The sequence below is a fragment of the Solanum tuberosum genome, unplaced genomic scaffold (assembly GCF_000226075.1).
Source record: "Solanum tuberosum cultivar DM 1-3 516 R44 unplaced genomic scaffold, SolTub_3.0 scf00406, whole genome shotgun sequence".
In the NCBI taxonomy this organism is placed as follows: domain Eukaryota; kingdom Viridiplantae; phylum Streptophyta; class Magnoliopsida; order Solanales; family Solanaceae; genus Solanum; species Solanum tuberosum.
In genome coordinates, this window is record NW_006239327.1 from 3595 (window position 1) to 16880 (window position 13286).

Below are 13286 nucleotides of genomic sequence, written 5' to 3' on the forward strand. Positions count from 1 at the left end.
ATCTGTATTTGTATAATTATAAGTGTTTATTTGTATTTGTATATACAACTTTCTCTCGCTTTATACAAACACAAACGTATTTTATACCGAAATGTATAAAATGACTAATTGTATACCGAATCAGATGGCAAAAAAAGGGGATGTTTGCTGTGAATTACAATTAAAATAAACTATGGCTATCACATTTCATTTGAATTAATAGTTTGCTATTTCATACAATTTTTCCTATTAACAATTGAAAAATGTAGAAGTTCAGCAAACTTAATAAACGAAGTAAGGCCTGTTTGGATGGACTTATAAAAAGTAATATATAAATCAAAAGTTAAAAGTCATAAGTAGATGATACTCTATTTTTGACTTATTTTAAAACTTTTTTGACCTAAAAGTAAATGCTTAAAAACACGTTTTAACCTTTCCAAACACCTATATAATAAAAAAAAATGTTTAAAAGTAAAAAAATACCTATAAAAAAAAGAGTTAATCCAAACAAGCACTAAATCATACGACAATTAGTTTCTATCTTTTTTTGTTTTGTTTTTTTCACTGTGTAAAAATGAGGCGAAGCCTCTAAAATTTATAATCACTAACAGGTGCAAAAGGAATAATTTCCTAAAAAAATAATCAATTAATCATTCCTACAAATGATTTGTATCAACAAATATAACAGATACAATTGTATTCATTGACACAAATCAATTGTATCAAGTGTATTCGTGATACGATTATCGATCGGCTATATAAATCAATTATATATATCTCGCTTCTCTCCTCCCTCTCCCAATTTCTCTCGTCTCCTTCCTCCTTTGAACCTGTAGTTACATTTTTATACAATTGTATTTATCGATATAAATATTGATTGGATATACAAAATAATTGTATTTCTCTCGCCTCTTGCCAATCTCTCCTAGATATCGCTTCTTCTTCTAATATGTAGCTACAAATTGTAATTAATCAAACTATAATTATAGATCTCTAACTAAGACCAAACTATAATTATTTTTGATAGTTCCTCCTTTCTTTTATGCTATATAACGAGGTAAGGGCCACTAGAGCCGTTCTAGTATGGGCTATAATTATAGATCTCTAACTAAGACCAAAATATAATTATTTTTGATAGTTCCTCCTTTCTTTTATGCTATATAACGAGGTAAGGGCCACTAGAGCCGTTCTAGTATGGGCTATAATTATAGATCTCTAACTAAGACCAAAATATAATTATTTTTGATAGTTCCTCCTTTCTTTTATGCTATATAACGAGGTAAGGGCCACTAGAGCCGTTCTAGTATGGCTATACCCATATATTTAGTATGTTTTATAAGAAAATTAATTTTGATGCCAGCCAAGAAAATGGTGTACATAATATTTTGAAATTTTGATTTTGATTGAGTTGCACGATAATTAAATCTCACATAAGTGGTTGACCAAAAAGTATTTTATTATATTTTGTTTTGTTTTTTTTCCCTATAAAAATGTGAGTATTTATATATATAAAGCTTCCAAGATAGAAGAACATATACACAACTAAATTTAACATCCTCTTTTTTCTTTTTCAAAAAATTTTCTATCAAAATGTGTTAAAAAAAATTGAGATTAAGTGATGGAAGAAACTTAGCTTACAAAGAGAGAGGTGTTGCTAAGGAAAAATCCAATTATAGAATAATATTTGTTCATGGCTTTGATAGCTCCAAAAAAAGGGAATTTCTTGCACCCCAGGTTGGTATATCCTCCTCCATAATTTACTATATGGGTGTGTGTTCGGTATGTAAGAAAATATTTTCTTGAAAAATAAATGATTTTTAATTTTTTTTTTTTATGTTTGATAAGTTTATGTATAGTTTAAGTAAATATTATGAGACGGGGTGGAGAGTAGAGTTGGATCCATCCTTATAGCACCGAGTTCATCTGAATTCTTCGATGTAGAGTATAAATTTGTGTGAACTCAATAATTTTGAAGTGGTGCATAAATTATGTGTAAGAATTCACTAAATTTACAACAGACAGTTAATATGAACTTATAACTTTAAAAATAAATGAGTTTAATGCTAAAAAATGTTAAAGATTAATCCGTTGAGCTTAAATTCTGAATTTGGGTGTGCGATGGGCTTTGGGATGAGGAGGCGACGATCAATTTAGATTATCACTTGCAGAATTTGTGTTCCCTCCTTTTATTATAATGAATTTTAAGAATATTTTCATTTGTTTCTTGAAATTGTGAACAGGAAATGATGAACAAAATGGGGATATATCTAGTTCAATATGATAGAGCTGGATATCGGAAAGTGACCCAAACCCAAATAGATCCCAAAGGAGTGAAGCATGTGACTATCACGCCCTGAGCCTACACCCTGGGAGGGACTAGCACTAGAGAACCATTGCTTGCCCCAAGCGAACCCTTGGCCTGGTTTAACTCTTAGTGGAAGACTTACTCATGATAAAATACTTTAAAAAGTAAACTGAACTGCTCAATAAATAACTTAGAATGTATAAAGAACATTCACTAGCCAAAATGGCACTCAAGTCTCAATCATTAAAACAGGAAATGGGAAGACTCAAGAACTAACATCAACGATGCGCCGAGATGGACGTCTATGAAGCCTCTAATAGCCGAGATGGATGTCGGGACAAGACTCACGACATCCTAATGAATTAAAATGATAAAGTAATGAAAATGGGGATCCTCCGGAAGCAAGGAGGCTCACCAACAACTCTGAAGCTCAATTGGATCAACGATGCGCTGGATGCTGACCCTGGTTTCCTGTGTCTGCATCATAAAACGATGCAGTCCAAATGGCATCAGTACATTGAATGTACGAGTATGCGAGGGGAATACTAAAACATAACGTAAGGTTGAAAAGAATATGAAAGGAACACTTACCTTGGCATTACTCAATTAATGAATAACTTAACTCAATATAAAGCAATAATACACATGCAATATATCAAAAGCTTTTAAAAATAGTAGAAAGCAACTCAGTTTGTTTAAGAAAATGCAATAATAACTCAACTTACTCATATAATAAAGTAATGTAATACTGTGGGAGTTTCTCTAACCGATAACCACCACTATGAGCATAATTGGTAATACACCGTCTTGCCCACGCTGGCAGAACTTTCCTATACTTTGTTGTCATATAGAACGCCTTAACTAAGTGGATCCACTAGTCTATGCTAAAAAGCATCAATCCTGTGGATGGGATACTTATTCTTGATTGTGACTTTGTTCAACTGCCTATAGTCAATGCACTGGTTTGAGATAATTACTCAAAACTTAGCTTAAAAGCTCTCTTGGAATCGATGTTCCCTTTCTTGCTCAAATGTAAAAACATTCTTTTAACTCTTGGGAATACTTAGATCCCGTATAATCTTTGAAGAAATGAACTTTGCTCTTAATCTTTACTCAACTCAAAGCGTAAGTCTTAAAACAAAGTAAATTGTTTGTAAAAGACTTTTGGAAAACTTTATGAACTTCTCTTGACTTGACTCTTAACTTTCCTTGAATTGAATTATGGATTCAAGGATTGTGATTTGTGATAGGAATGATCTCATGATGTTTAAGAGTATTTTTAGGTAGTTAAACATGAGAAAAGATCAAGAAATCACTGTCTAGAAGCTAGTCCGCGACGCGGAGATGTATTTAAATATTTGATCACGAAAATAAAATTTGAGGCAGAATGGTCCGTGACCTCTCCACGACGCGAGAAGAAAAATTGTCAATTCTGAGGACTAGGTCCGCGACGCGGACCTGGTACCTGGTACCCAGATTTTCCTGACTTGTTCCTTTTTCATTTTCTAACCCCAAATCTCCTAAACTCGACTATTCCTCTCAAATTCTCTTTAGATTCACATACCCAGCATATGTACCTAAGGATCTATTCATAAACAACTCTTAAAATCAACATTTTAATCTCTAAGGCTCCTCAGTCTCAGCTCAATTCAAGAACGAAGGCAAATTCAAGAATACATATCAAGAGCATCAAACTTTCAACCTTTTTAGAAGGAATTTCGCTGAACTAAACATGATTGGCTCGTGGGTGAACAAACCCAACGCTATGAAAGTCTCACATACCTCGTAGGGATCGCCCCTTGACCAAATCCACAATCTTAGCTTCTAGAATTTGACGATTCTTGCTTCTTCTCCTCTTTTCTCCTCTTCTTTCCTCTTCTCTAAAACCCTAACTTAATTTTCAAAAGCGTAAACTGACCAAGTTCAGTTTAGACCCCTAAGTAATTACCAAAAATGAATTAATTTAATTGGGTATGGTAAAGACCAAAATACCTTCCAAAATCCGATTTAGATTTTCCTTATTTAAACAACCCAACTTCAAATGGGCATATCTCACTCATACGAACTCGGAATCGTGCAAACTCGGCGGCGTTGGAAAGATTATCCCAAAATCTTTCCTAAGATATCTGGAAGCACACCTAATTCATTCTTAGGAGTTATGGTCATTTGAAGTTTACCAAAAACCCATACTTAACATAACTTAACCAATTTTCCAGATTTTTGTTCTTTCCTAAAATGACTATTTCCAATTCTAACTCTTTTTAGTTCTTTCAAAATAGCGAGATAACATTCGTCCTCGAATGAGATTACTCTTAGTAGGCTAAGGGTGTAACATCTAGCATTCAATTCAAAAACCCAACAAGCAATGCAAATACAACATGTCAACTTATAAATTAAAGAGTACTAAGAAGAAGATTAGTACCTTGATCTAGAATTTCTCCAGTCTCAAAGAGATGTGGATACCTCCTCTTCATATCTTGTTCAGCTTCCCAAGTAGCTTCCTCAACAAACTAGTTCCTCCAAAGAACTTTGACTGATGCTACTTCCTTAGTCCTCAACTTGCAAACTTGACGATCTAGAATCTGAACTAGAATCTATTCATAAGATAAGCTATACTTGATCCCAATATCTTCAGTTGGTATGATAAGTGAAGGATCTCCCATGCACTTCTTCAACATGGAAATATGAAATACCGAATGAACCGTTGCTAACTCTTGGGGTAGCTCTAACTCATAAGCTACATTACCAACCCTTTTGGATATTCTGTAAGGACCAATATACCGAGGACTAAGCCTTTCCTTCTTACCAAATCTCATAACACCCTTCATGGGTGAAACTTTCAAGTATACCCAATCATCTACTTCAAACTCTAACTCCCTTCTCCTAACATCAATGTAGGATTTCTGACGACTCTGTGCTATTTTCAACCTTTATTTAATCACTTTCACCTTCTCCATAGCTTGATGCACTAAATCTGGTCCTATCAACCCAGCTTCACCAACTTCGAACCATCCAATAGGAGATCTGCATCTTCTCCCATAAAGAGCTTCATAATGAGCCATTTAGATGCTAGAGTGGTAGTTATTGTTGTAAGAAAATTCTATAAGGGGTAGGTGATCATCCCAATTACCTTTGAAATCAATCACACAGGCCCTCAACATGTCTTCTAAAGTCTGAATAGTACTCTCTACTTGCCCATATGTTTGAGGGTGAAAGGCAGTACTTAAGTTCACCTTTAAACCCAAGCCTTTTTGGAATGATTTCCAAAACTATGCAGTAAATTGCACACTTTTGTCTGAAATAATGAAGACCGAAACCCCATAAAGTCTTACCACCTCTTGAATATACAACTTACCATAATCTTTTGTTGAATGGGTAGTCTTTACCGTCAAAAAGTGGGCTGATTTTGTCATTCTATCAACAATCACCCAAACAGAATCATGCTGCCTGAGAGACCTTGGCAAACCTATGATGAAGTCCATGTTTATCATCTCTCACTTCCATTCCGGAAGTTCTATATTTTGAGCCAAACCACCGGGCCTTTGATGCTCTACTTTAACTTTTGATAGTGACTTGATATTTATGCTTGAAGGTTCTAAAAACAATTTGATGAGTGAGCTAGAATATCTCCAAGTAAGACAACATATTTACACAAACAATTAATCATGTAGCACACAAACAAATATTGCGCATTTTTTAAACAGATATGTGACCCTTTTATGCCAAGGGTAGGCCTAACGATTTGAAGGATGTATACATTAATTGAAACGTTTCATTGCCCCAAAACCCAAATTTATACAAGTCTTATGGATAAACTGAATGGGGATACATAATAGGGGAAATAGAATACAAAATAATCAATCCCGCGCAGGGGTACAATTCTAAGCTATGCCTTCATGAAAAATCCATCTTTCATGAACTTCCTGTCGTCTCCAAATATCGGCGCCTTTGGATAGACTAGTAGTTTGTAAATCTCTTTCTTCGACTAGAATAAGTTATAATCTACTCCTTACCCCAAGGGACAATGATTTTTTCAAATAACTTATACATCCTTCAAATTTGAACATGTAAGTATGATCGTCCAATTAAGCCGTGGGCCATTTTGGACTCAAGGTGGTCTCTCTAATGGGCCCAACACACCTTGGGTGTTGGGTCATCTTAGTTGGATATGCTAAAAGGGATTTGATTTCGCTCTACACTAGTTGACTAAGAGTTGGTTTTTGAGAGACCGGGGAACCCGAGTTGGACAAACTACGGGGTGAAGTATAATAAACGACGTTGGATGACCACAAGCCAACTATTCGTTTATCACTTCGAAAGAATTTAAAGGTGTTTTTTCTGAAGGACAGTCGTGGAAAGCCACGTAACCGCCTTTTTCTCCTAATGCAAACTATTTGCCATTTGGCGGAATCGGATGCCATGAAATGCAACAGTTTATAATATACAAGAATTGAAACAAGTAAACAATTAAACACATAGCCAAATAATTAATCTTAAGGTTAGAACCATTCAAATCCCCAGCGGAAGTCGCCATTCTGTTTTATTTAAAAGAGTATAATTTAGTCTTATTTTAAGAGTCGCCACTTAATTTTTAAGAAAAATCAAGAAAAACTGATTTTCAATAGATTAAAACAGGAAATCAATTGAAAATATTTAAAAGGGTTCGGGGTTCTTATTAATATTCTAGGAAGGTTTTTAAAGCACCTAGAATATCCGCTAATGCGGTTATCCGACAATTAATTTATTTGGCTAAAATTGACTTTGACTAATTTTGAGAAAATATTAACTAAGAAAACTCTCTTCTTTTTTCTTTTTGGAAATAAAATAAACTAAAAGATTTTAAGAATATAACTCATATGACTTTCTTTTGGAGAATTTAATTAAATAAAGCCAATTCAAATAAAAGGTTAGTCAAATACAAATAATCAAATAAATAGTGTTATACCCCATTTTAATTCGAGGTTCAAATGGTGTACAACATATTAGTGAATCTTAAAACTATTTTAAAGAGTCGCCACCTAATTATGTTAAAGGTGAATTAGGACACCTATTTTGCTAAAGTTATGTTAAATCAACTCTATAGTAAAGTGTACTTAACCTTGTGAGATTCTAGGTGGGGGTTCTAATTTATATTAAAGGGAAGGGGTAAGGCATCCTTTAAAATCTGTTAAAAACAGTTAACCGGCCAAACTTAATTAATTAATTAGGCTAAGTGTAAAAGAGTAAAAAAAATGTTGAAATGCTAAGTATACAATAATCAATTTTGAAAAATCGTTTCATGTGAAATCTAACTTGTGAAAATAAATTTGAAGGGAGGTTTTGAAAGCTAACGTGATTCTTGTTTTAAGAAAGGAGTTATTTTGCAAGAATAAAACTTTTTTTTTTTTTTTTTAAAAAGGGCAAACTGACAGAACTTCAAAGTTGTGGAGAAAACTTGCAAGAAGCTTATAAAATTTCTCATTTTCAAACCCTCCCTTTATATCTAAAAAAATATCCCAACTAAGTTGTCTATTATTAGACAAAGCAAACCAATAAATGAAGCATGACTATGAATAAATAACGCAGGTATTAACAAGCAATTGCACAAAAATATAGATATAAAGTTAATCATAAGGGAAAATATGTGCAAGCAAGAATAGGAGCATAAACAAGAAAAGCCATTGTCGGCCCTCATGAAGGGGTAACTATGTTCTGCTTAGACACAGTAAGATCACGGATGACACATGGATTCCGAGCATATAGGTCGGTAAATGATATGCAAACTCCGTAAGCAAAGACGTTGAGTCCCAAAGTGAAACTCTTCGGCTCCGATTTTCATGCAAACAAAGAAAAAGCAAATGAATGAGTTAGAACAAAATTTATCTTTTAATAATAACAAAAATTATAAAATGCAGTAAAACTAGAATTCCCTCAATATGCAGTAAAACTAGAATTCCCTCAATATTCAACATGTACTTACGGTAAACAATGAGGTCATATAGTGGTTAAACATATATGAGCAATTTAGCATAGTTTAATAGTGACAAATTGATTTTAACTCCAGGAATAAATATTAAATACGACTTAAGTTTTACTGTAACAAATATAATATCACATCTTGGTTACTAAAATAGGGACTAAAAAAAAAAAAAACCAAAACAACAAACTTGATTATGAGAAATCCAACCAACACGCTGCTTAATAACTTTTGTGAATCAAGTTCTCATAAACTAATCATTAAAACGAAATAAAATCAAGACTTATAAGAGTGACAAGTACATTCAGATTCGACCAGATATACTCTCAACCAAAACAACAATAAACACCTAAATGATTTATAATAAGACTTCCAAGTAAAAATGTTAACTACAACTCAACATATTCAAATGGAAAGGTATATATGATGAACTACGAACTTTGAACTATATACAAACATTTGTCACTTTCATACAGAACAAAAAGAGACTAACATGGATTCCTAAACTAATACAAACATACTGAACAGAAGGGTAAGATATAACAAGGAAAAGGTATCGAGATTACTGTTTGTGGGGCAGCGAGCTAAGACAACGAGCGGACGAGCATCAACTTCTTTCACACAACCTTAAATTCGACCTTCGATTCAAACAACCAACCCAGGAATTTGAACCAACTTCGAGTACAAGAATCTTCTTTCCCTTCTGATTCAAGAACAGTTCGAAAGTCCTCAAATGTATAATTTTGTGCCAAGAGAACTACCTCTCTGTATTCACTCCCCTTTTCTAACTCTATCCTTTAAAAAAAAAAAATTCTCTAAAATCTCCCCCCTCCTGATATTGGAACAGTAAGGTATTATATAGAAAGGAGCTAGGGTTTGATTTTGAGGGGGAAGGGCTGAAATCCGAATGGAAAGGGCCCAATTCGAAATTCAAATCTGAAAAACCTTTCACCAAATTGGGACGACACCTTTTTCTCTGAGATTTCAACCCTATTCCAAAAGGGGAAAAGGGGACGGACGGGTGGGATCGAATCACTCGTCCTTGGGCGCGACGTGGATCGATCCCACGCTACAAGGACAGAGGACGCGGCTGCTGCAGGTGCCTTTTGCTGTCGCGACAAGGATGGGAGGAAGACGACACAGATAAAGACGTTGCTTTTCCGTGAATCGCGTTGTGTATCTCCGTCTGGTCACTGTTCACGCTTTGACGCGTGAAGGAGAAGCGTATAGAGGTCGCTGGATCTTGCTATTGTATTGAATGGGTTGGGTATTATTGTTGTACGTATTTGGTGAAGTCTGGTGGGCTTTGGAAATAAAAGGGAACAAAATGGCTCCTTAATTGTGGACTAGGAATAAGAAAATAGGCTGCTGAAAAATGAAAATAGGGTCCAAAACTTAGATGGGTTAAGGATAAAATTTAATTGATTAGAATTTGAATTTAAGCTTTAGCCATACGAATTTAAATTATAGCAGATTAGAGATTTAAAAGGTAGTCAAACTTAGTTAATTAGAAGAAGTTCGGCTAATAATTAATTTACGAGCTTCTTAATCTTAACGAAATAAAAATAATTAACTCAATTATAAATTAATAACTCGAAAATATAAACTATTGTATTGTTAAACTAATCAACTAAATATTTAACCAAAACAAATGCTTTTGAGATGATTTTCGAATATTTATAAAATATACTTATTACACACATAATTGAATAAAATCACATTTATTATTAAAAATTATAGAATTACTTGAAAATAACTCAAAAAATATTTGAATTTTATAAAGTCAATTATTTCAAATCGTTTGGAATTTAAGAAGCTCGATAATTAATTTATTTTTTGGAGGGTAAAAATTGGGTGTCAACAGCCACAGACTCAAGTCAAAACTCACACTTAGAGAACTTGGCATATAACTCTCTATCCTTTAAAGTTTGGAGAACTATTATGAGATGACTAGCATGATCTTCTTCATTCCTTGAATAAATTAGTATGTTATCAATGAACACGATAACAAACATATCTAAATAAAGCTTGAATACTCTATTCATAAGGTCCATGAATACTACAGGTGCATTGGTCAAACCAAAGGACATGACTAGGACTCATAATGACCATAACGAGTCCTGAATGCTGTGTTTGGACACATTCCCTTACCCTCAACTGATGGTAGCCTGATCTAAGGTTTATTTTTGATAAACAAGTAGCACCCTTAAACTGTTCAAAAAGATCATCAATTCTCGGAAGAGGATACTTAATGGTAACCTTGTTCAACTGGTAGTAATGTATACACATCCTAAGGGAACCATCTTTCTTTCTCACAATAAGACCGGAGCGCCTCAAGGTGAGACACTTGGTCGAATAAAGCCCTTGTCTAGGTGATCTTTCAATTGTTCTTTTAGCTCTTTCAACTCTGTTGGTGCCATTTTATACGGCGGAATAGATATATGACGAGTATCTGGAAGAATGTCTATGCTGAAGTCTATTTCTCTCTCAGGAGGGACTTCGGGAAGATCATCAGGAAAGACTTCTGGAAACTCTTTTACTACTAAAACTGACTCCATAGGAGGTATCTCAACCTAGAGTCATTAACTCGAACTAAGTGATAGACACACCCTTTGGAAACTAACTTTCTTGCCTTAAGGTATGAAATGAAATGACCCTTAGGCACTGCTGAACTTCTATTCCACTCTATAACTGGCGCATTAGGAATCTGGAACCTAACAACTCGAGTTTTACAATCAATGGAGGCATAACAGACATAAAGCCAATCCATACCAAGAATGACATTGAAATCAATCATGTCTAACTCAACTAAATCAGCCATGGTGTTCTTGTGATTGATAGAAATGACACAATCACGATATACTCACTCAGCTAGAATAGACTCCTCAACAGGTGTAGAAACATAAAAGGGTTCACAAAGTTTCTCAGGAAGAACATCAAAATTATTTGCAACATAAGAAGTCACAAAAGATAAACTTGCTCCTTGGTCTAGCAAAGCATAAACATCAAGAGTAAAGACTTTGATCATACCAATGACAACATCTTGAGAATTTTCTTACTCTTGACGACTTGTGATCGCATAAAGGTGGTTTGCTTCTCTGCCAGTACCAGAAGTAGCTCCTCTAGGTGCAACCCTGTCTGGTAGAGCAACTGATGAATATTGGGTTCTATTTCCCTGATTTCCATTTCATTGGCGGTTCTTAGGGCACTCTTTCATGAAGTGACCCTCTTGTCGACACTTGAAACAACCTGTGGAGCCATCGCGGGTTCTACAACACTTAGCACTTGCAGGACCCCAGTTACCTCCTTGTGCCACAGTACCTTGAGATTGGGTAGGTCTAGCCTTAAAGTGCTGTTAATTCTGACTATTGTACTCACATTTGTTTCAGGGTGCAGGTGCACTACCAGATGATGGAGCAGGTCCCTTTTGCTTTTATTGGAAAGAAGGTCGGTTCGCATTATTTCTTTGCTGTCCGGACTTATTCCCTGACGTCTTAGCCTTTTTATTTCTGAATTCCTCCCTATCCCTCAACTTCTCTTCCTCAACCTGCTGCACATAGACCATCAACTTTGCTATATCCATGTCACCTATTCGCATTGCAGCCTTACATTCCTTACTCGACAGACGAGACAACCCAACAACAAACAAACTCATTCTACTCCTCATAACCGCAACCATCTTCGGAGCATAATTGGATAGTTGGGTAAACTTGAACCCATACTCATGAACAGTTAGTGAATCTTGCTTAAGGGTGAGAAACTCTCATACCTTGGCCTCTTTCAGTTCTCGGGGAAAGAAATCCCCCAAAAAAGCCTCATCAAAACAAGCCCAACTCGCAGGTGATGCTCCCTCAGCTCTCTCCTTCTTCCACTGGTCAAACCAAGTCCTAGCAACATTCTTCAGTTGATATGCAGCTAGTTCAACTCGCTCAACATCGGCAATGTGCATGACCTCAGAAAGCTCTTCGTGGAGGCGTGATTAACTGAAAACACGCGCAATAATGAATTAGAAGAAAATTTTTAGAGATCAAACTCTAACGCAGGAAATGAGTGTGAAAGAATTGAGATAATTTCCTAAAGTGTCGCAGCCTCCTAATTATAGATGTGGCGTGCTTCACACCGATAACTAGGATTCTACATACACGACTTCATAGACTCCCTAGGACTCTTAACTATGTGCTCTGATACCAAGTTTGTCACTCTCCGAGCCTACACCCTGGGAAGGACTGGCACTCGAGAACCATTGATAGCCCCAATGGAAGCCTTGGCCTAGCTTAACTTTTAGCGGAAGACTTACTCATGATAGAATACTTTAAAAAGTAAACTGAACTGCTCAATAAATAACTTAGAATGTATAAAGAACATTCACTAGCCAAAATGGAACTCAAGTCTGAATTATTAAAATAGGAAATGGGAAGACTCAAGAACTAACATCAACGACTGTCTATGAAGCCTCTAATAATTGAGATGAACGTCGGGACAAGACCCACGACATCCTAATAAACTTAAAATGATAAAGTAATAAAAAGGGGGATCCTTCGGAAGCAAGGAGGCTCACTAACAACTCTAAAGCTCAACTGGATCAACTATGCGCTGGATGCTGATCTTGGTTTCATGTGTCTGCATCATAAAATGATGCAGGCCAAAAGGTATCAGTACATTGAATGTACGAGTATGCGAGGGGAATACTAAAACATAACATAAGGTTGAAAAGAATCTGAAAGGAACACCTACCTTGGCTTTACTCAGCTCATTAATAACTTAACTCAATATAAAGCAATAATACACATGCAATATATAGAAAACTTTTTAAAATAGTAGAAATCAACACAGTTTGTTAAAGAAATTGCAATAACAACTCAACTTATATAATAAAGTAATGTAATACTATGGGAGTTTCTCTAACCAATAACCACCACTATGAGCATAATTGGTAATACAACGTCTTGCCCACGCTGGCAGAACTTTCCTATACTTTGTTGTCATATAGAACGCCTTAACTAAGTGGATCCACTAGTCTATGCTAAAAAGCACTAAGGAATCATC